Source organism: Lolium rigidum, chromosome 2, assembly GCF_022539505.1.
Source record: "Lolium rigidum isolate FL_2022 chromosome 2, APGP_CSIRO_Lrig_0.1, whole genome shotgun sequence".
NCBI lineage: Eukaryota > Viridiplantae > Streptophyta > Magnoliopsida > Poales > Poaceae > Lolium > Lolium rigidum.
In genome coordinates this window covers 281051043-281074047 of record NC_061509.1, presented here as the reverse complement: position 1 = coordinate 281074047, position 23005 = coordinate 281051043, and positions in this window count along the sequence as shown.

Genomic DNA, 23005 nt, shown 5'->3' with positions numbered 1-23005 from the left:
TCGTGGTCGGCGGCTACGTGCGCAAGTGTGTGGAGTTGCAAATATCTTGCAGGGTTGAGAGTTGTTGCATATGGCGACAGGGACCAATCGAGAGATCTCCTTGCGTCATACAAGTTATCATCAAGTTATCTCTGATGTGTTCATCGCGTGTTCATCACCATCCACCCCGCTTACTGAGAAGATTGGGCCTCCCCTTATCATCTTGGTATCAGATTTCAGTGTTTCATCGGTAAGCCATCCACAATCCACCCCATAGTTGAGTTGTGAGTGTTTCCTATCCAGAAAAAGCCAAAAAAAAATTAGGGTTAGGGTTTGCCATAGCCATAGATTGCACTAATTTCGAGTTTTAGTTTCTTTTCATAGTTGTTTTTCCGTAACTTTATCTTTCATGTAGTAGAATTGTTAGGGTTTGTGTTTCGATATCATCTAGTTTTTCATCTAGTGTCAGTTTTTGTTTACTCCGAGTCCACATAGCATACAGTGTGTTTGTCCAAACCATAGCCACAACCTTTCGATATACGTGACTAGGAACTTCCCCAGAAGAGACTAGTTTTACCGCTCGACAGGCTGCTCATTAGGGTTTTGGTGCTTTGCATTATCTGTTGGCCGTGTTATCAAGGAGTTGAGTCATAAAATCAAAAAAAAAATCGAAAAGAAGCAAAAAGAGCTACATAGCTGCGTTACAAAAAGAAAAATACAAAAAGAAAAGTGAAGTGCTAGTAGAATCAAGTGAAGGCCTAAGTTTTCTTTAATTGCACCTGTAGTTGAGCAATCTTGTGCCTGTTCCGTTGAGCTTTGCTAGCGTCTCTCGAGTGCATTGCAACCTTTCATACATATAGTTGCATTGCCACATTTATCGCCTTGTGTGAGTATCTTTGGTTGTTTACGGTCAGCACTAGAGCTTGCTATTGGTGCAAATAGGTAGCCTACCTACAACCCCACATATATCCTGCTTTGTCGTGTGATTGTTCTTATACCCTTGATATTCGCTTCCCTACATCCGTGCACTAGTTGTTACTACAAGTGGTAAGCAACACTAATTTACTTTGGAACGGTAAGATTTCGTTTTCTTATCAGTTTTGAGTGAGTTGTGAGTGTACCACCACATATCTTTTTGATTTAGTGCACTAACCTACTAACCATGTCTTCTAGTGATGCTAAACTTGTTAACTAGAAAGACAAGGATGCTGCAGATGTGATCACATGGTGGGATTATGAGGCTCTTCGTAATGAGATGCGACGTGAATTCCGCATTGAGGATTATGGGCTTAGAGGACAGGTGCAAGAGATCAACCAAAAGCTGATCAAATGACGGATATTCAGCGCACTCCTCAAACTTTGCAATTGGTTGTTGAAAATCTTACAAATCAACAACAACACCAAGCTGAAGACGCTAATGATGCACCTGGTCGTGGTGACCGTCCTCGTGGTTGGGCTCCACTTGGTCGCAATGGTCGTGGACATGATGAGGAAGATGGATTGGGTAAGCCCAAGTTTTCCATACCCAAGTTTGAAGGAGGGGCTGACGTTGAAGAATACCTCACTTGGGAGCTCAAGATTGAGAAGTTATGGAGCTTACATCTGAATTACACTGAAGATAGGAAGATCAAGCTTGCTTCTTCTGAATTTGATGGTTATGCATTGCGTTGGTGGGATGCACTTGTTCGTAATCGACAAGCAGATGGTGAGCCACCTATTATCACATGGCGTGCTATGAAGGAGGCGATGAATTCTCGTTTTGTGCCCACTAATTATTTGCGTACAATATATGATAAGTTGACTCTATTGAGGCAAGGTGTGAAGACTATGGATGAATACTACATGGAGATGGAGATGCTTATGCAGCGTGGCTGTGTCCGTGAGTCTCTAGAGATGACAATGCAGCGTTTTCTCAATGGATTGAAGCATGATATCAAAGGCATTGTTCGTCATTACAGCTACACCAATATGAATCAATTGTTACATCATGCAAGAGAAGCTGAATCACAGTTGGCTGATGATAAGGGGTGGCCCGATCTTCTCAGTAAGCAACGGTGGTGATGATGATCACGGGATGAACACAGCGGATGAACACGACGATTTAGTGGATGATAACTTGTATGACGCAACGAGATCTCTCGATTGGTCCCTGTCGCCAATGCAATAGCTCTCAACCCTGCAAGATATTCGCAACTCCACACACTTGCGCACGTAGCCGCTGACCACGAAGCGGTAAGTTGCAATCTACCAATTCCCAATGGAACGACAGATCACACAAGACTTTCCGATCTACACCAAATCAAGCAATATGGTGTAGGGATTCAATAGTTTTGCAGAGCAAACAACTAAGAACTAGGGTTTATCTTAAACGTGGTCTAAAGCTAGTTTGGGGGCGTCCTGGGCACTTATATAGGGGTTCAGGACGACCTCAGGTCGAAAAAGTATGAAAATAACCGACCCAGAATAGATCTGGTCGAGACAGACTCGGACACGGCCGGTCTGGGGGCGGTCGACCGGGCCTGGGACCGGGCTGGCCGGTTCAAACCGGACCAGGGACCGGATGCTGACCGGGCGCGGGATGTGCTCTGCAGTACCCCGTCCGGTTGCCATCAGCGCGTCGTCCGGTTGGCGCCGAGGCGTGTCCAGCGTGTCGTCCGGTTGGACCGGACCGGTGACCGGGCGGGCCGGCGTGGCGGCCGGTCGGACCGGATGCTGGGCCGGCGTTGCGGCTGGTCGGACCGGATGCTGGGCCGGCCTAGACTTCTTCTTCATCTCTCGCACATGCCTCCCGCTCCTCCCTCGCGCATCCATGGAATATCTTCATGTCCAGCTCCTTGTTCAGCTTCACGTCCTTCTTCATGTCCAGCTGCTCCTCTCCTCCTCGTGCGATGCTTGCTCCCTCTTCATACATGATCATACATAAGTAATAACACTTAGGCAGTATAAAGTTCTGATCAATCAAAGTATCGTTTCGGAACAAGTTCACCTGTTGTTTAAGTAGCTTCGCACGAGCCCTTGTAATAGGTCCAATCCTAACTTCATTGGACTTGAACTTCACAGCAGGATCATCTTCAACTGGCAATGACAGACATAGTAGTGAGGTAGGGATGTCCTCATCATCTCCCCCCCCCCTTCAAAAGGCGTCGACCTCGGCGCTCCAAGGCCTTCTCCGTCATATGGTGTCAAATCAGCAACATTGAAAGAATTACTGACACCAAACTCATCTTCTGGAAGATCTATCGAGTATGCATTATCATTGATCTTGGCAAGCACTTTGTAAGGACCAGCACCACGAGGAACCAACTTGGACTTCCGTAGCTTCGGGAACGTATCCTTGCGAAAATGTACCCAGACCATATCACCAGGCTTGAACAACATCTCCTTGCGCTTTTTATTCATCCTTGCAGCATTGCTCTTGCCTTTCTTTTCTATCAACTCTTTAGTCTTCAAATGTATCTTTCTCACAAAATCTGCCCTCTTGGATGCCTCCATATTAACTCTCTCTTGTATGGGTAGAGGCAAAAAATCAAGCGGAGTAATGGGTTTGAAACCATACACCACCTCAAAAGGACACAGCTCTGTGGTAGAATGTACCGCTCTGTTGTAAGAAAACTCCACATCCGGCAAACACTCTTCCCACTCCTTCAGGTTCTTCTTGATCATGGATCTCAACAGTTGTGACAATGTTCTATTCACGATACAATAGTCTTCGGGAATCCATGTAGACGTACAATCTCCCTGAAAAACAAGTTAGCAACATGCGACGCATCGTCGCTCTTGTGGCAGGCAATAAAATGTGACATCTTAGAGAATCTATCCACTACCACAAATATAGAATCATGGCCTCTCTTAGTACGCGGAAAACCCAACACAAAATCGATACTTATATCTTCCCATGGTGTAGTAGGTGCCGGTAAAGGAGTATACAAACCGTGAGGCTTCAGCTTGGACTTGAACTTGTTGCAAGTAATGCATCTCTTCACATATCTATCCACGTCCCGTCTTATCTTTGGCCAATAAAAGTGGTCAGCTAGCATGAGTAGCGTCTTCTCACACCCAAAGTGACCCATCCAACCTCCAACATGTGATTTCTGCAATAAGAGCAAACACACTGACGATTCTGGAACACATAGTTTGTTAGCTCTAAACAAGAACCCATCATGTATGTGATATTTTTCCCATGCTTTACCAACAGCACACAAGCAATATGGTTCAGCAAAATCATGATTAGTAGCATACAAATCACATAGTATCTCTAATCCAGGAATTTTACATCAAGTTGAGTTAATAGAATATTCTTCCTAGATAAAGCATCAGCAAACAATATTATCTTTTCCCTTCTTATGCTTAATAATGTATGGAAAAGACTCAATGAACTCAATGATACGCGCGAAGCACACGTCCGTTGGGAACACCAAGTGGAAGGTATGATGCGTATAGAAGCAAGTTTCCCTCAGTATGAAACCAAGGTTATCGAACCAGTAGGAGCCAAGAAGCACGTGAAGGTTGTTGGTGGAGGAGTGTAGTGCGGCGCAACACCAGTGAAACCGGCGCCAACGTGGAACCTGCACAACACAATCAAGATACTTTGCCCCAACGTAACACTGAGGTTGTCAATCTCACCGGCTTGCTGAAAACAAAGGATTAAACGTATCGAGTGGAAGATGGTGTTTGTTTGCAAAGAACAGTAAGAACAATGATTGCAGTAGATTGTATTCAGATGTAAAAGAATGGACCGGGGTCCACAGTTCACTAGTGGTGTCTCTCCAATAAGATAACTAGCATGCTGGGTGAACAAACTACAGGTGGGCAATTGACAAATAAAGATTTAATACATATCAATGATGATTACTATGAGATTTAATCAGGGCATTACGATAAAGTACATAGACCGCTATCCAGCATGCATCTATGCCTAAATAATCCACCTTCGGGTTAGCATCCGCACCCCCTCCAATATTAAGTTGTAAACAACGGATAATTGCATTAAGTATGGTGCGTAATGTAATCAACACAAATATCCTTAGACAACGCATCGATGTTTTATCCCTAGTAGCAACAGCACATCCACAACCTTAGAACTTTCTGTCACTGTCCCAGATTAAATGGAGGCATGAACCCGCTATCGAGCATAAATACTCCCTCTTGGAGTTACAAGTATCAACTTGGCTAGAGCCTCTACTAGCAACGGAGAGCATGCAAGAACATAAACAACACATATATGATAGATTGATAATCAACTTGACATAGTATTCTAGATTCATCGGATCCCACTAAACGCAACATGTAGCATTACAAATAGATGATCTTGATCATGTTAGGCAGCTCACAAGATCTAAACAATGATAGCACAAGCGGAGAAGACAACCATCTAGCTACTACTATGGACCCATAGTCCAAGGATGAACTACTCACGCATCAATCCGGAGGCGGGCATGATGATGTAGAGCCCCTCCGGTGATGATTCCCCTCTCCGGCAGGGTGCCGGAGGCGATCTCCTGAATCTCCCGAGATGGGATTGGCGGCGGCGGCGTCTCTGGATGGTTTTCCGTATCATGGCTCTTGGTACAGAGGGTTTCACGACGAAGGCTTTAAGTAGGCGGAAGGGCGGAGTCGGAGGGGTCACGGGGGCCCCACACGCTGGGGCCGCGTAGGCCCCCCTCAGGCTGCGCCGCCCTAGTGTGGCGGCGCCCCGTGGCCCCACTTCCTTTTCCCCTCGGTCTTCTGGAAGCTTCGTGGAAAAATAGGACCCTGGGCGTTGATTTCGTCCAATTCCGAGAATATTTCCTTTGTAGGATTTCTGAAACCAAAAACAGCAGAAAACAGCTACTGGTGCTTCGGCATCTTGTTAATACGTTAGTGCCGGAAAATGTATAATAATGATGTAAAGTATGTATAAAACATTCAAGTATTGTCATAAAAGTAGCATGGAACATAAGAAATTATAGATACGTTTCAGACGTATCAAGCATCCCCAAGCTTAGTTCTTACTCGTCCTCGAGTAGGTAAACGATAACACAAATAATTTCTGAAGTGACATGCTACCAACATAACCTTGATCAACATTATTGTAAAGCATATGAGATGAATGGAGTGATCTGAAGCAAAAGATTGCTAACAAAAGATAATGACTAAACAAATGAATCATATAGCAAAACTTTTCATGAATAGTACTTTCAAGACAAGCATCAACAAGACTTGCATAAGAGCTAACTCATAAGCAATAAATTCAAAGTAGAATGCATTGAAGCAACACAAAGGATGATTAAGTTTCGGCAATTGCTTTCAACTTGTAACATGTATATCTCATGGATATTTGTCAACATAGAGTAATATAACAAGTGCAATAAGTAAACATGTAAGAATCAATGCACACAGTTAACACAAGTGTTTGCTTCTAAGATAGAAAGAAGTGGGTAGACTGACTCAACATAAAGTAAAAGAATGGCCCTTCGCAGAGGGAAGCATGGATTACTATTTTTGTGCTAGAGCTTTTATTTTGAAAACATAGAAACAATTTTGTCAACGGTAGTAACAATTCATATGTGCTATGCATAATACTTCCTACAAGTTGCAAGTCTCATGCATAGAGTACTAATAGTGCTCGTACCTTGTCCTAATCAGCTCGGATAACACGGATTATCATTGCATGACATATGTTTCTACCAAGTGTCACAAAGGGGTACCTCTATGTCGCCTCTACAAAGGTCTAAGGAGAAAGCACGCATTGGATTTCTCGCTTTTGATTATTCTCAACTTAGACATCCATACCGGGACAACATAGACAACAGATAATGGACTCCTCTTTTAATGCTTAAGTATTGGACAACAAATAATATTCTCATAAGAGATTGAGGTTGTATGTCCAAACTGAAACTTCCACCATGATACATGGCTTTAGTTAGCGGCCCAATGTTCTTCTCTAACAATATGCATACTCAAACCAATTGATCATGAAATCGCACTTACTTCAGACAAGACGAACATGCATAGCATCTCACATGATATCCAACAAAGGGAAAAAGTTGATGGCGTCCCCAGAAACATGGTTACCGCTCAACAAGCAACTTATAAGAACTAAGACACATAACTACATATTCATCACCACAATAGTTTTTAAGCTATTTGTCCCATGAGCTATATATTGCAAAGATAAAGGAATGAAATTTTAAAGGTAGCACTCAAGTAATTTACTTTGGAATGGCAGAAAAATACCACATAGTAGGTAGATATGGTGGACACAAATGGCATGGGTTTTGGCTCAAGGTGTTTGGATGCACGAGAAGCATTTCCTCTCAGTACAAGGTTTGGGCTAGCAAGGTTGTTTGAAGCAAAAACAAGTATGAACAGGTACAGCAAAACTTACACAAGAACATATTGCAAGCATTATAAGGCTCTACACTATCTTCCTTGTTGTTCAAACACTTTACCAGAAAATATCTAGACTTAGAGAGACCAATCATGCAAACCAAATTTTAACAAGCTCTACGGTAGTTCTCCATTAATAGATTAAACTACATGATGCAAGAGCTTAAACATGATATATGAGAGCTCAAAACAATTGCCCAGTTATTCCAAACCATATGAAGCATTTTCTGATTCCAACCAAATAGCAATTTAACGAAGCAATTTCAGCCTTCGCCATGAACATTTAAGCACAATAAAGAACACAAGTGTTCCATATGAAAAAGCGGAGCGTAATATCTCCAATATAAGGATGGTGGGATCCAACTTTATTCAAACCAAAACAAAAATAAAAGCAAACAGACGCTCGAAGTAAAGAACCATAAGATGTGATGGAATAAAAATATAGTTTCACTAGAAGTGACCTGATAAGTTGTCGATGAAGAAGGGGATGCCTTGGGCATCCCAAGCTTAGATGCTTGAGTCTTCTTAAAATATGCAGGGATGAACCACCGGGGCATCCCCAAGCTTAGACCTTTCACTCTTCTTGATCATAATGTATCATCTTTTCCCTTGACCCTTGAAAACTTCCTCCACACCAAACTTCAAGCAAACTCATTAGAGGGTTAGTGCATAATCAAAAATTCACATATTCAGAGGTGACATAATCATTCTTAACACTTCTGGACATTGCACAAAGCTTCTGAAAGTTAATGGAACAAAGAAACTCATTCATCATAGCAAAAGCGGCAATGCGAAATAAAAGGCAGAATCTGTCAAACAGAACAGTCCGTAAAGACGAATTTTGCAGGGGTACTTAACTTGCTCAAACGGAAAAACTCAAAACTAATGAAAGTTGCGTACATATCTGAGGATCACGCATGTAAATTTGCAGATTTTTTTGACTCTTCTACAGAGAGTTCTGCGCGAATTCATGACAGACAGCAATTCTGTTTCTGCGCAGCAATCCAAATCTAGCATCAACTTTACCATAGAGACTTTACTTGGCACAAAAACATGATAAGAAGAGGTTGATACAGTAGTAAACAACTTCCAAGACTCAACAATACAGTAAATAAAATGAAACATGGGTTATCTCCCAAGAAGTGCTTTTCTTTAACGCCTTTCAGCTAGGCGCAGAAAGTGCAAATCAAGTATTGTCTAGAGAAGAAGCATCAACATCATAACTTGTTCTAATAATAGAATCAAAAGGCAACTTCATTCTATTTCTAGGGAAGTGTTCCATACCTTTCTTGAGAGGGAATTGATACTTAAGATTACCTTCCTTCATATCAATAACAGCACCAACAGTTCGAAGAACAGGTCTTCCCAACACAATAGGACAAGATGCATTGCATTCAATATCCAAGACAACAAAATCAATGGGGACAAGGTTATTGTTAACCGTAATGCGAACATTATCAATCCTCCCCAAAGGTTTCTTTTTAACATTATCAGCAAGATTAACATCTAAATAACAATTCTTCAATGGTGGCAAGTCAAGCATATCATAAATTTTCTTAGGCATAACAGAAATACTTGCACCAAGATCACATAAAGCATTACATTCAAAATCATTGAATTTCATCTTAATGATGGGCTCCCAACCATCTTCTAACTTCCTAGGAATAGAAGCTTCAAGTTTTAATTTCTCTTTCCTAGCTTTAATGACAGCATTTGTAATATGTTTTGTAAAGGCTAAATTTATAGCACTAGCATTAGGACTTCTAGCAAGTTTTTGTAAGAACTTTATAACTTCAGTAATATGACAATCATCAAAATCTAAACCATTATGTTCTACAGCAATGGAATCATTGTCACCAATATTTTGAAAAATTTCAGCACTTTTATCACAAGCAGTTTCAGCAGTTTCGGGCAATTTTGCACGCTTTGCACTAGGAGTAGAAACATTGCCAACACCAATTATTTTACCATTGGTAGTAGGAGGTGTAGCAACATGTGTAGAATCATCATTACTAGTTGTGGTTATAGTCCATACTTTAGCTACATTATTTTCTTTAGCAAGTTTTTCTTTTTCTTCTCTATCCCACCTAGCATGCAATTCAACCAACATTCTAATATTATCATTAATTCGAACTTGGATGGCATTTGTTTTAGAAAACCTAGCATCTTTAACTTCCTCAGGCATAACTTTAAGTTTTAAAAGATCAACATCAAGAGCAAGACTATCAACCTTAGACGCAAGAACATCAATTTTACCAAGCTTTTCCTCAACAGTTTTATTAAAAGCAGTTTGTGTACTAATAAATTCTTTAAGCATGACTTCAAGACCAGATGGTACACTCTTATTATTGTTGTAAGAATTACCATAAGAATTACCATAACCACTACCATTATTAGAAGGATATGGCCTATAGTTGTTGTTACCATAATTATTCCTATAAGCATTGTTGTTGAAATTATTACTCTTAATGAAATTCACATCAACATTTTCTTCTTGAGCAACCAATGAAGCTAAAGGAACATTATTAGGATCAATATGAGATCTACCATTTGCAAGCATAGACATAATAGCATCAATCTTATCACCCAAAGAAGAGGTTTCTTCAACAGAATTTACCTTCTTACCTTGAGGAGTTCTTTCAGTGTGCCATTCAAAGTAATTGATCATCATATCATCAAGAAGCTTAGTCGCGGCGCCCAAGGTGATGGACATAAAAGTACCTCCAGCAGCTGAATCCAATAGGTTCCTCGAGGAAAAATTCAATCCTGCATAAAAGGTTTGGATGATCATCCAAGTAGTCAGTCCATGGGTAGGGCAATTCTTTACCAAAGATTTCATTCTCTCCCATGCTTGAGCAACATTTTCATTATCAAATTGTTTAAAGTTCATAATGCTACTTCTCAAAGATATAATTTTAGCAGGAGGATAATATTTACCAATAAAAGCATCTTTACATTTAGTCCATGAATCAATACTATTTTTAGGCAAAGAAAGCAACCAATCTTTAGCTCTTCCTCTTAATGAGAAAGGAAACAATTTCAGTTTTATAATATCACCATCTATATCCTTATACTTTTCCATTTCACAAAGTTCAACAAAATTATTAAGATGGGCAGCAGCATCATCAGTACTAACACCAGAAAATTGCTCTCTCATAACAAGATTCAGTAAAGCAGGTTTAATTTCATAGAATTCTGCTGTAGTAGCAGGTGGAGCAATAGGAGTACTTATAAAATCATTATTATTTGTGCTAGTGAAATCACACAACTTAGTATTTTCAGGAGTACCCATTGTAGCAGTAATAAAAGTATGCTAAGCAAATAAAGTAAAGACAAGTAACTAATTTTTTTGTGTTTTTGATATAGAGCAAATAAACAAGACAGAAAGTAAAGTAACTAATTTTTTTGTGTTTTTAATATGAAGCAAACAAGACAGTAAATAAAATAAAGTAAAGCAAGACAAAAAAAAGTAAAGAGATTGGATGTGGAGACTCCCCTTGCAGCGTGTCTTGATCTCCCCGGCAAAGGCGCCAGAAATTTAGCTTGATACGCGCGAAGCACACGTCCGTTGGGAACCCCAAGTGGAAGGTATGATGCGTATAGAAGCAAGTTTCCTCAGTATGAAACCAAGGTTATCGAACCAGTAGGAGCCAAGAAGCACGTGAAGGTTGTTGGTGGAGGAGTGTAGTGCGGCGCAACACCAGTGAAACCAGCGCCAACATGGAACCTGCACAACACAATCAAGATACTTTGCCCCAACGTACCAGTGAGGTTGTCAATCTCACCGGCTTGCTGAAAACAAAGGATTAAACGTATCGAGTGGAAGATGGTGTTTGTTTGCAAAGAACAAGTAAGAACAATGATTGCAGTAGATTGTATTCAGATGTAAAAGAATGGACCGGGGTCCACGAGTTCACTAGTGGTGTCTCTCCAATAAGATAACTAGCATGCTCGGGTGAACAAATTACAGGTGGGCAATTGACAAATAAAGATTCAATACATATCAATGATGATTACTATGAGATTTAATCAGTGGCATTACGACAAAGTACATAGACCGCTATCCAAGCATGCATCTATGCCTAAATAATCCACCTTCGGGTTAGCATCCGCACCCCTCCAGATATTAAGTTGTAAACAACAGATAATTGCATTAAGTATGGTGCGTAATGTAATCAACACAAATATCCTTAGACAAAGCATCGATGTTTTATCCCTAGTAGCAACAAGCACATCCACAACCTTAGAACTTTCCGTCACTCGTCCCAGCATTAAATGGAGGCATGAACCCACTATCGAGCATAAATACTCCCTCTTGGAGTTACAAGTATCAACTTGGCCAGAGCCTCTACTAGCAACGGAGAGCATGCAAGAACATAAACAACACATATATGATAGATTGATAATCAACTTGACATAGTATTTTAGATTCATCGGATCCCACCAAACACAACATGCAGCATTACAAATAGATGATCTTGATCATGTTAGGCAGCTCACAAGATCTAAACAATGATAGCACAAGCGGAGAAGACAACCATCTAGCTACTGCTATGGACCCATAGTCCAAGGATGAACTACTCACGCATCAATCCGGAGGCGGGCATGATGATGTAGAGCCCCTCCGGTGATGATTCCCCTCTCCGGGAGGGTGCCGGAGGCGATCTCCTGAATCCCCCGAGATGGGATTCGCGGCGGCGTCTCTGGAAGGTTTTCTGTATCGTAGCTCTCGGTACAGAGGGTTTCGCGACGAAGGCTTTAAGTAGGCGGAAGGGCGAAGTCGGAGGGGTCACGGGGGCCCCCCTCAGGCCGCGCCGCCCTAGTGTGGCGGCGCCCCGTGGCCCCACTTCCTTTCCCCCTCGGTCTTCTGGAAGCTTCGTGGAAAAATAGGACCCTGGGCGTTGATTTCATCCAATTCTGAGAATATTTCCTTTGTAGGATTTCTGAAACCAAAAATAGCAGAAAATAGCAATTGGCGCTTCGGCATCTTGTTAATAGGTTAGTGCCGGAAAATGTATAATAATGATGTAAAGTATGTATAAAACATTCAAGTATTGTCATAAAAGTAGCATGGAACATAAGAAATTATAGATACGTTTGAGACGTATCACTCAACCCACTTAGCAAGACGCTTATGCAAAGTAGATTGGGCTTTCAGATATTTCAAAGCATCATGATCAAAATGTATGATAAATTCTTTTGGCCACAAGTAATGTTGCCAAACCTCAAGAACTCTAATTAAAGCATACAATTCTTTATCATATATAGGATAGTTCAACTTAGCACCAGAAAGTTTCTCAGAAAAATATGCAATTGGGCGACCCTCTTGCATCAACACACCACCAATTCCAATACCACTAGCATCACATTCAATCTCAAATTGCTAATTGAAATCAGGAAGTGCAAGCAACGGTGCAGAAGTTAACAATCGTTTCAGTTCATCAAATGCATGATCTTGGGCTGTGCCCCACTCAAAGACAACACCCTTTTTAGTTAAGTCATTCAAAGGTGCAACAATAGTACTAAAGTTGGGCACAAATCTTCTATAAAACCCAGCTAGACCATGAAAACTTCTTATTTGACTCACATTCATGGGAGTAGGCCAATTTTGAATAGCTTCAATTTTAGACACATCTACTTCTACTCCATGCTTAGAGACAACATAACCCAGAAATATGACCTTATCTTTGCAAAATATGCACTTCTCAAGATTACCATAGAGTTGATTATACGCAACACTTGCAAAACATGTCTAATATGTATAGTATGATCAGATTCATTGCGGCTGTAGATTAATATGTCATCAAAGTACACAACCACAAATTTGCCAATAAAATCATGCAAAACATGGTTCATCAGTCTCATGATAGTGCTAGGTGCATTAGTTAAACCAAAAGGCATTACTAACCACTCATATAAACCAAATTTTGTTTTAAAGGCTGTTTTCCACTCATCCCCTTCTTTCATCCTAATTTGATGATAACCACTACGCAAATCAATCTTAGAGAAAACAGCAGCACCACTCAATTCATCTAGCATATCCTCTAAACGAGGAATAGGATGACGATATCGAATAGTAATGTTGTTTATCGCTCTACAATCTACGCACATACGCCATGTACCATCTTTCTTAGGAACTAGAATAACAGGAATATCACAAGGAATAAGGCTTAGCGGATATAACCTTTGTCGAGTAGCGATTGTACTTGCTTCTGTATCTCTTTCGTCTCTTCGGGATTTGTTCTATATGGCGCCCTATTGGGCAGCGAGGCGCCGGGGATCAAGTCAATTTGATGCTCAATACCACGCAATGGTGGTAGTCCAGCGGGCACCTCCTCCGGAAATACGTCACCGAATTCCTGCAAAACATTAGAAACACCAAGAGGAAGAGGGGTCATGTCGTTAGAAACCAAAACCGTACCCCTATACATAAGCACAAGAGGCATGGCTGTAGGATCCTCACTAAATTCTCTCATGTCTTCTTTGGTGGCTAATAGCACTAAGGAATTCACTCTCTCACTTATCGACCAAAGCAAGGACATGGCTTGATGCAGGGGTTGCAGGGGAGTGTGATCATCACATGTTAAAAGGGGTTTAGGCCAAGAACCATTGGATAATGAGATGTAACATTAAATCTAGATGATGCCTGCCATGTGTTTGATGAAATGCCCGCATGAGAAAAAGTTTTGAATTTTGAAATTCTTTTTGGTGAACTTCATTCATATATATAATGTGATGGAATGGTGGTGGTGGTGTCCATTTTGGTGAAGGTTTGCAAGAATTCAAATTGGTGGTTATCTTCTCTTTGTTTCAAAGTCCCCACTTGTCAATTCATTTCTGGTCAACCTAGTCAACTTCAGCCATGATGGTCAACAGAGAAGTTGTTCACCTTGACTTGGTCTTGGATGAGGTGTCAAGGGTTGACCAAGTTTTGTTTAAGAAAAGTGAAATGCAGGGGTGCAAAGAGGTGAAGATTTTATAAATGGGTCATATGACCATTATCATATGTATGTTGAATTTGGAATTTTCTTTGCTTTGAATTTGGTTTCTTCTATGCATTTGTGTTTGTTTTCATTATATAAGAGTTTTAGACACAAGAGATCAAGCAATGGTGGCCTTTGGTGGTGATTTTCATATTTGAGCAAAGTTGTATGTGAGTGAGAATTGAGGGAATTGCTATTTCTTTTATTCTTCTCAAATTAGGGTTAGGTGATCTTATGTTAGGATTTAAGCATACTTGATCAACACTAAGCACTCATCATGGCAATTGCACAAAAGAAAAATCACTCTATGCATGAAACTATATGTAACAATATATGTATGAGAAAAAGTTTTTGTTTGTTGAGAAATTTGGGTAATTGACATATCTCTCTCTTGATTTATTATTGTTGAAACTTGGGATGTTACAAACCCTTCCCCCTTACAAAAGATCTCGTCCCGAGATCTTAAAGAAAACTAGGTACTAAAGAGATTTGGGTACTCAGTCTTCATAAGGTCTTCTCTCTCCCAAGTGGCTTCTTCTTCGGTGTGGTTACTCCATTGAATCTTCAGAAACTTGATACTCCTGGTACGAGTGGTTCTGAAAGCTTCTTCTAGGATGTGAATCGGCACTTCGCGATAGGTCAAGTCTGAGTTGATGTCCACAGATCTGTGATCAATGTTTTTGAATACTTCGGTCTTCTCCGGTAATTCCAAGCATTTGCGGAGTAGAGAGATGTGAAACACATTGTGCACCGCTGCCATTTCTTCCGGCAATTCCAGTTGATAAGACACTTCTCCTCGGTGACTCAGGACTTTGAATGGTCCAATGTAGCTGGGTGCGAGCTTTCCTTTCAGCTGAAATCTCTGCATTCCTTTAAGAGGGGACACTTTGAGATACACAAAGTCTCCGATCTCGAAGGTCATCTCTCGGCGTCTTTTGTCGGCGTAGCTCTTCTGTCTTGACTGGGCAGTCTTGAGGTACTCTCGGATCTTGTGTACCTTCTCTTCAGCTTCTCGGAGAATATCTGGTCCAAAGACTTGACTCTCTCCGACTTGCGACCAATTCAAAGGGGTACGGCACTTCCTTCCGTACAATGCTTCAAATGGGGCCATTTGCAAACTAGCTTGGTAACTGTTGTTGTACGAAAATTCTGCGTACGGTAGACAGTCCTCCCATTTGGATCCATACTCTAGCAAACAAGCTCTCAACATATCTTCCAGGATTTGATTGACTCTTTCAGTCGGTCCATCCGTCTGCGGGTGGTATGCAGTGCTGAAATTTAGACGGGTTCCTAATCCTTCATGTACTTTCTGCCAGAATCTCGAGGTAAATTGAGATCCTCTATCTGACACAATTGACTTTGGGGTTCCGTGCAGGGTGACTATCCGGGAGATATACAACTCAGCTAGTTTTGGTCCTTGGTAGGTGGTATTTACGGGGATGAAATGGGCGACTTTGGTCAATCTATCAACCACTACCCAGATAGAATCATTTCCTTTGTTGGATTTGGGCAGTCCGGTGATGAAGTCCATTCCTACCGAATCCCACTTCCATTCGGGAATCTGCAGGGGCTGCAGCAGTCCTGCGGGTCGTTGATGCTCGGCCTTGACTCTCTGACATATGTCACACTTGGCGATGTAGCTTCCGATTTCTCGCTTCATTCCATGCCACCAAAGCTGTTCCTTCAAGTCCTGGTACATCTTGGTACCTCCGGGGTGAATGGAATAAAGAGTGTCATGAGCTTCCTTCAAAATAACTTGCTTCAACTCAGAATCTGACGGTACGCACAAGCGTCCGTTATACCAAAGTATTCCTTCTTCATCTACAGTGAATCCTGGTGCCTTTCCTGCAGCTATTTGGTTCTTGATTCCATCAATGCTAGCATTTCCCTTTTGGGCTTCTTTGATCTGGCTAATCAAGGTAGGTTGGAGTTCAATGCTGGCGAGAAATCCTTCGCTCACCAGCTCCATTCTAAACTGCTCAAACTCTTGGTGCATGCTAGGTTGCTCTTCGGCGATCATTGAGTTCAGCTGACACGGCAGTCTACTCAGGGCATCCGCTACCACATTGGCCTTGCCGGGGTGATAGTGGATTTCCATATCATAATCCTTGATTAACTCTAACCATCTTCTTTGTCTCATATTCAGCTCCTTCTAAGTGAAGATATACTTCAAACTCTTGTGATCCGAATAAATCTCGCATCGATTAACCATGAGGTAATGACGCCAAACTTTCAAAGCTAATACTACTGCCGCAAGTTCTAAGTCATGGGTCGTATAATTCTGCTCATGTGGCTTCAGTTGTCTAGACAGGTATGAGATCACCTTGCCTTCTTGCATCAACACACACCCAAAACCAATCTTGGAGGCGTCACAGTACACATCAAATGGCTTGGTGATGTCCGGCATGATCAGTATTGGGGCTGTGGTCAACTTGGTCTTGAGCTTCTGGAAGCTCTCTTCGCATTTGTTGGTCCATTCAAACTTTTCTTGTCCTTCTTCAGCAGTTGAGTCATGGGTCTTGCTATGCTTGAGAATCCCTCAACAAATCTGCGGTAGTATCCGGCTAATCCGAGAAAGGCACGGACTTCAGTCTGAGTGGTCGGGGTTTTCCATTCTGCAACGGTCTTGATCTTTGTAGGATCAACGGCAATTCCTCCTGCTGACAAGATGTGTCCCAGGAATCCTACTTCCCTCAACCAAAACTCGCACTTGCTGAACTTGGGGTACAACTTGTGTTGTCTAAGGGTTTCTAGGACGATCTCTAGGTGTTGCTCATGTTCCTCCTCAGACTTGGAGTAGATTAGGATGTCCTCGATGAAAACAACGACAAACCTGTCCAAGAAGTCCATGAAGATCTTATTCATGAGATTCATGAAGTAAGCGGGGGCATTGGTCAGTCCAAACGACATGACGTTGTACTCATACAACCCATATCTGGCGGTGAATGCCGTCTTGGGAATATCCGTTGCACGGATCTTCAGCTGATGGTAACCTGTCCTAAGATCAATCTTAGAGAACACAGTGGCACCGGTCAACTGGTCAAACAAATCTTCTATCTTGGGCAAGGAATATTTTTTCTTGATGGTGACATCATTCAGCTAGCGGTAATCCGTACATAAACGACTGGCACCGTCTTTCTTATCCACAAACAAAACCGGGGATCTCCAAGGCGACGCACTTGGTCGGATCAGACCTTTGGCTAAAAGTTCATCCAGCTGTTTCTTCAGTTCCACTAGTTCTGTCGGGTTCATGCTGTAAGCTCTCTGGGCTATAGGTCCTGTTCCAGGGATTAACTCAATGATAAACTCGATATCCCGATCTGGGGGCATACCGGGTAGATCATCAGGAAACACATCAGGGAATCTACAGACAACCCTGATCTGATCCAAGGTAGGCTTGGCTACACTCTGGTTGCAGGTAAACTTTCTGGGTAGTCTTTCTGAGATATGTTCTACTAACACTCCGGTGCTACTAGTCATGGTGATGGCCTTCTTGGCACAATCAATCAGTCCATGGTGTTTGGACATCCAATCCATACCCAGTACTACTTCCAAACCCTTTGTTCCCAGAACAATCAAATTTGCATAAAACTCTATTTCATGAATTCTGATGGGTACATCTTTGCAAATTTTTATAGCTTTTGTAGTTGAACCGGGTATTTGAACTATCATGACATGCTTCAAACTGATAGGTTGAATCTTACTAGTGCATGCAAAATCCTCGGTGACAAATGAATGCGATGCTCCAGAATCAAACAACACTCTTGCCAGTACTGAGTTAACAGAGAACATACCCAGCACGACATCTGGCGCTTCCTGGGCTTCTTCCGCACTCATGTGGAAAAGGTGACCACTACGGTTGTTGGGGTTCTTGGGGGCGAACTTCTTGCCGTTGGTGACACGGCGTTGCTGCTGAGCAGGTGCAGCGGTGTTGGCGGCGAGCTTGGCGAGTCTCTTGGGGCACTCATTTGAATAGTGTCCCACTACACCACACTCATAACAGGTGATGGTGGACTTGTCCTTGGTTGCGATAGGAACAGCAAATACTAGTGCTTACATGGTTCACAACATTATCACAGAAGTCTTCTAGAGAGAAGCGAAACATTCCCTCACATTCATAGCCCTTTCCAACAAAAGTTCCATACTTAGACAACACAACTTTATTGGACTCAAACATCAACTTAAACCCATCTTTCATGAGACGGGAGCCACTAACAAGATTCTTCTTGATAGAAGGGACATGCAGCATGTTCTTCAGTTGCACGTTCTTTCCCGAAGTAAACTTCAGATCTACCGTGCCAACACCACGAACAGTAGCATGTAACCCATTCTCCATCATTACTGAGGAACCTCGGGCCTGATAAGAGGTAAACATGGAGATGTCAGCACACACATGAACATTAGCACTCGTATCAACCCACCATTCTGTAGGCTGAAACACCGAAAGAACAGTAGGTAATATATTACCATACCACTGTAGTTCCTTCACCGGTGTTGCCAATGACCATGTTGACGAGAATTTGAGTTCGTCCGGCTCGACCTTTCTTTCCTTTGCATTGTGGACAGCGATTAGCCCAATGGCCCGTCTCGCCACACACCCAGCAAGGATCTTTCTTCTCCGTTTTCCCCTTCTTCTTGAAGTTGGTAGTCTGGGAGACTGCCTTGCTCTTTCCCTTGGACTTGTGGGCATTTTTCTGTACCATATTGGCAGCAGCACGTCCCTCGGTTCCTCCAGTGTGTTTGTCTTTTGCCCTCGCCTTCTCCTCAACATCCAGAGAGCCCATGATATTCTCAACAGAGAACTCATGCCTCCGATATTTCGGAGAAGTGGCAAAGTTCCTCCATGAAGGGGGAAGCTTAGCGACAATGCATCCCGCGACAAACTTGTCCGGTAGCACACACTTGAGGAGCTCAAGTTCCTTTGCCATGATCTGTATCTCATGAGCCTGTTCTACTACAGATCGGTTCTCAACCATTCTGTAGTCATTGAACTGCTCCATAGCATACAGTTCACCTCCGGCATCGGCAACACCAAACTTAGCGTCTAGTGCATCCCACAGTTCCTTCCCATTTCGGATGTGCAGATAAGCATCAACCAACTTGTCTCCAAGCACACTTAGGACGGCACCCACAAAGATTACGGTGACATCCCCGAACGCGTTATCCTCTTCAGGAGTAAGCGGACCTCTGGGAGTACCTTCCGCAACTCGGTGCACGCCCATAGAAGTGAGCCACAAGAGGGTATTATTCTGCCATCTCTTGAAATGAGAACCCGTAAACGGGCTCGGTTTAAGCGCAGCAGCAAAACCAGATGGTGAAAATTGCCTATGCATATAAGGTTTTTGGATTGTTGGATTATTAGGCAATTTCCGAGTGAGATTAATTACCGAAAGCAACATTACAGATGCACAAGCATACTTAACCATACACATCAGACTAAGCACATGCATCAGATCTGAACATGGAACAAGTAGCAGTGCAAAATGGGAGAGGAAAAGCACGTACATCGCGACCGGGAAGGTCGCACCAGCAGCACCACCATGGGAATGGCTGATGTCGCCCATGGTGTCGTCGGAGTCATTGAGGTAGCAGTCGAACCGGCGAAGAGGAGCACGAACAACAGCGAGCAGTCGCGCCGAGACGCTCCCCAAAAACCTTATCGCCCGTCTCCCGGTGCAGGATCTCAACGGACGGGGTTTCGGAGGCCTGCTCTCCCAGACGGCTGTGCACGCAGTCGCCGGGATGGGGAAGACTAGAGAGTAGCGCAGCAAAAGGAACTTCGTGAGAGAGACGAACTAGAGAGATGTGTCCTCCAGATCTGATCTGTCTCCTGGTATAGCTTGGGAGGAGAGCCGACCGCGTTGACACGCGTAGGAAGCCAGGGACACGCGGCGATCATGCACATGCAGGTCGACACGTACCCAACTCAGTTGGTGCACCAAGCAAAAATTTAGGCTTCCTTGAGTGTGTCTCGAACTCGAACTCGAGTCACGAAACGCGACGTGCGTGCGTGACGACACGAGGCGGGCGGAGGAGGAGGAGTGCGCGAGGGCTCCTTCTATTCTCACTCACTTGGAAGGAGTAGAACAGCAGCCCTTATATACCACTCCAACTCACTCCCAACTAGCAATGTGGGACTAAACTTTGTCCCCTAAGGCTGTCCCAAGCTGCCAACGTGATGGGCCTTAAGATTTGAGAAATTGTAGACTACATGGGCTGCCTTACTGGGTTGCATCCCATCTACATTTAACAGAAGGACAATTGGGACAACTCCATCAGAGAAGGTGACTACACGCATCTGTTCTCCTTTGCCAAGGATGAAAATCTATCCCTGCGAAGGCATGTAAATATTAATGAGATCTATGATATGTTTCAACTACCTTTGTCCACAATTGCGCATATACATGACCTACAAGAAAAATTATAATCTTTGAATATCAGTGAGGCTCATGATACATGGAATTTCAGCTGGAGCAACTATTTCCCTACTAAAAAAGTCTATAGGAATTGGACATCATGAAACACCACAACCTATTCTGGATATATGGAAGACATGCAATATTCCTAGACAGAAACTCTTTGCATGGCTCCTATTACACGGAAGGTTAAATACTAAAGATATGATGAAGAAGAAAATCTTTTATGTGGAGTTCTGAGACTGTATGCTGTGCGACACATGCCCTGTTGAATGTATGCTACATCTTTTTCTTTGAGTGCAGTTTTACCCAAAGGTTTTGGTGGGCTCTTGGTATGGACTAGAATATCGATTTCTAGATAAATGACATGACATGCATCCGAGGCAAAGGCCAGATAGGTAGATACACAATGAAATTCCTCATGGAGATCTTAATTACTGGCTACTGGAGCATTTGGGAGCAAACAAATGATGCTATATTCAATGAAAAAGGACCCATCCTTGCAAAGATGTATTTTTAAGTTTAAAGCTTTTCTTGGTTTAAATTTGCATAGAGCTAAGCGTAGTCTTAAGGTAGGCAGGCAATCATGGCTTGACACTTTATTTTATTTTTTAAAACGAAGGCAAAAGCTTTGCCTCGTCCATTAATTAAGAAGCAAGTGTTCAGTTTTTAGAAAAAAACCGGACGAACACCATAACAGGGCCAAGCCCACGTAAACCACGCCCACACTCACAACCAAGCCTAACAAATACCCGAACAACAGGGTGGCACCCACACTCCAACATAAAGAACCACATGGCGACACGAATGAACTCCAGAATGACATTCCAACACCGCGTCGACAAAGACATGCCAAGACATTGTGGGCATGCATCAATCAACTGCAAATCTAGGATACGTAGCCGCTAAGGTGGCGAGAAATCGCAAACCTCTAGCTAGCGATTACGCCTCCAAGCACCGTTGCCAGCAAGCCTGACTTAGCAACCCCAAAACCAATAGCAACCTCGTGCCTCACTTTCTCCACGGTACGAGGCATAACCTCACCACCACCCAACTCCAGAAGCTCAGGCACCACAGATGATTCCCCACACAACTCATATAACTCTGGCGTGATCTCAACCGCCGATGACTTCTGCTCCTCGGAGCTAAGCGGAAGCGAAGCCTTCACGGTGGCGAGCTCGTGCCCACCAGAAAAGCATGGCTTGACACTTTATGATCATGTAATAAGATCTTGTTAGATCACACATTGTAATTATCCCACCATTTTTAAAGAAACAAAATGACATGGTAGGGAGTCTTTCCAACTGTATTTGTGTCAAAAAAAAAAACTCCATGGCTTCTTAAATGGACGTGTCTCCAATTACTTGTCCCTTTCCTCTAAATCGGGCGCAATCATGTGCTGATGAATGCATTCGGTGTTTCCAGTTCCAGCAGGGAGATTATTCTCTTCTCCGCTGTTTACTCGTGCAATTTACATGCATGCAGGAAGAGTGACGGCTCCACACTCCATTCCTTGCTTCCACGAATCCTACGAAAGCGACAGAAATCAGAGGAGAGCACCCAAAACTTTCGCTTCACTTATGTGGAGTCTACCCTAACATTCGAAATTAGAGAAGCTAGCGTTTGACTGGCACAGTACGAAATTATCTTCCTAGTTAATTAGTTTAGAGTGAATTCCACTTTTTACCCCCTAACATTAACTTTGTGCCACTTTTTACCCAATCTAACTTTTATTCCTCAAAACTACCCCATTTAACAAACTTTTTTCCACTTCTTACCTCTTTTTATATTTTACCCCGATTCTGACAGGTGAGTCCCACTCTCAGTCCGACGTGGCGTGTCCTAGTCAGCTAGGTGAGGCGAGCAAATTAATTTTCTACCGGTTTAACCAGGCCGGTTGACTCTTGGCCGGTCAGACTTAAATCAGGTGAAGCCAGACCCGTTGTCAGGATGTTTAACTGAACCAACTCAGACCCGCTCGTCCTCCATCATCCTCGCGCGATAGAAACGAGAGCAGAGGCAGGCGGTACCGAAACCTAGGTCATCGTGTGGCCGGTGATCAGCGGCGATCGCCGGAGGAACACGTGGTTCATTGGTAAGCAATTCTGCCTCAGTCCCTTGCCGCTTGATTTGGCTGTATATGCTCCCTATTTAGGGTTCTTTTCTCTGGTAATTCTGCCCCAACCAAGATTAGATTCCCTTTGTTTGGAGTGAATCAATGGCAGAAAGATTGTACATTTTTTGAGTTAGGATTAGATC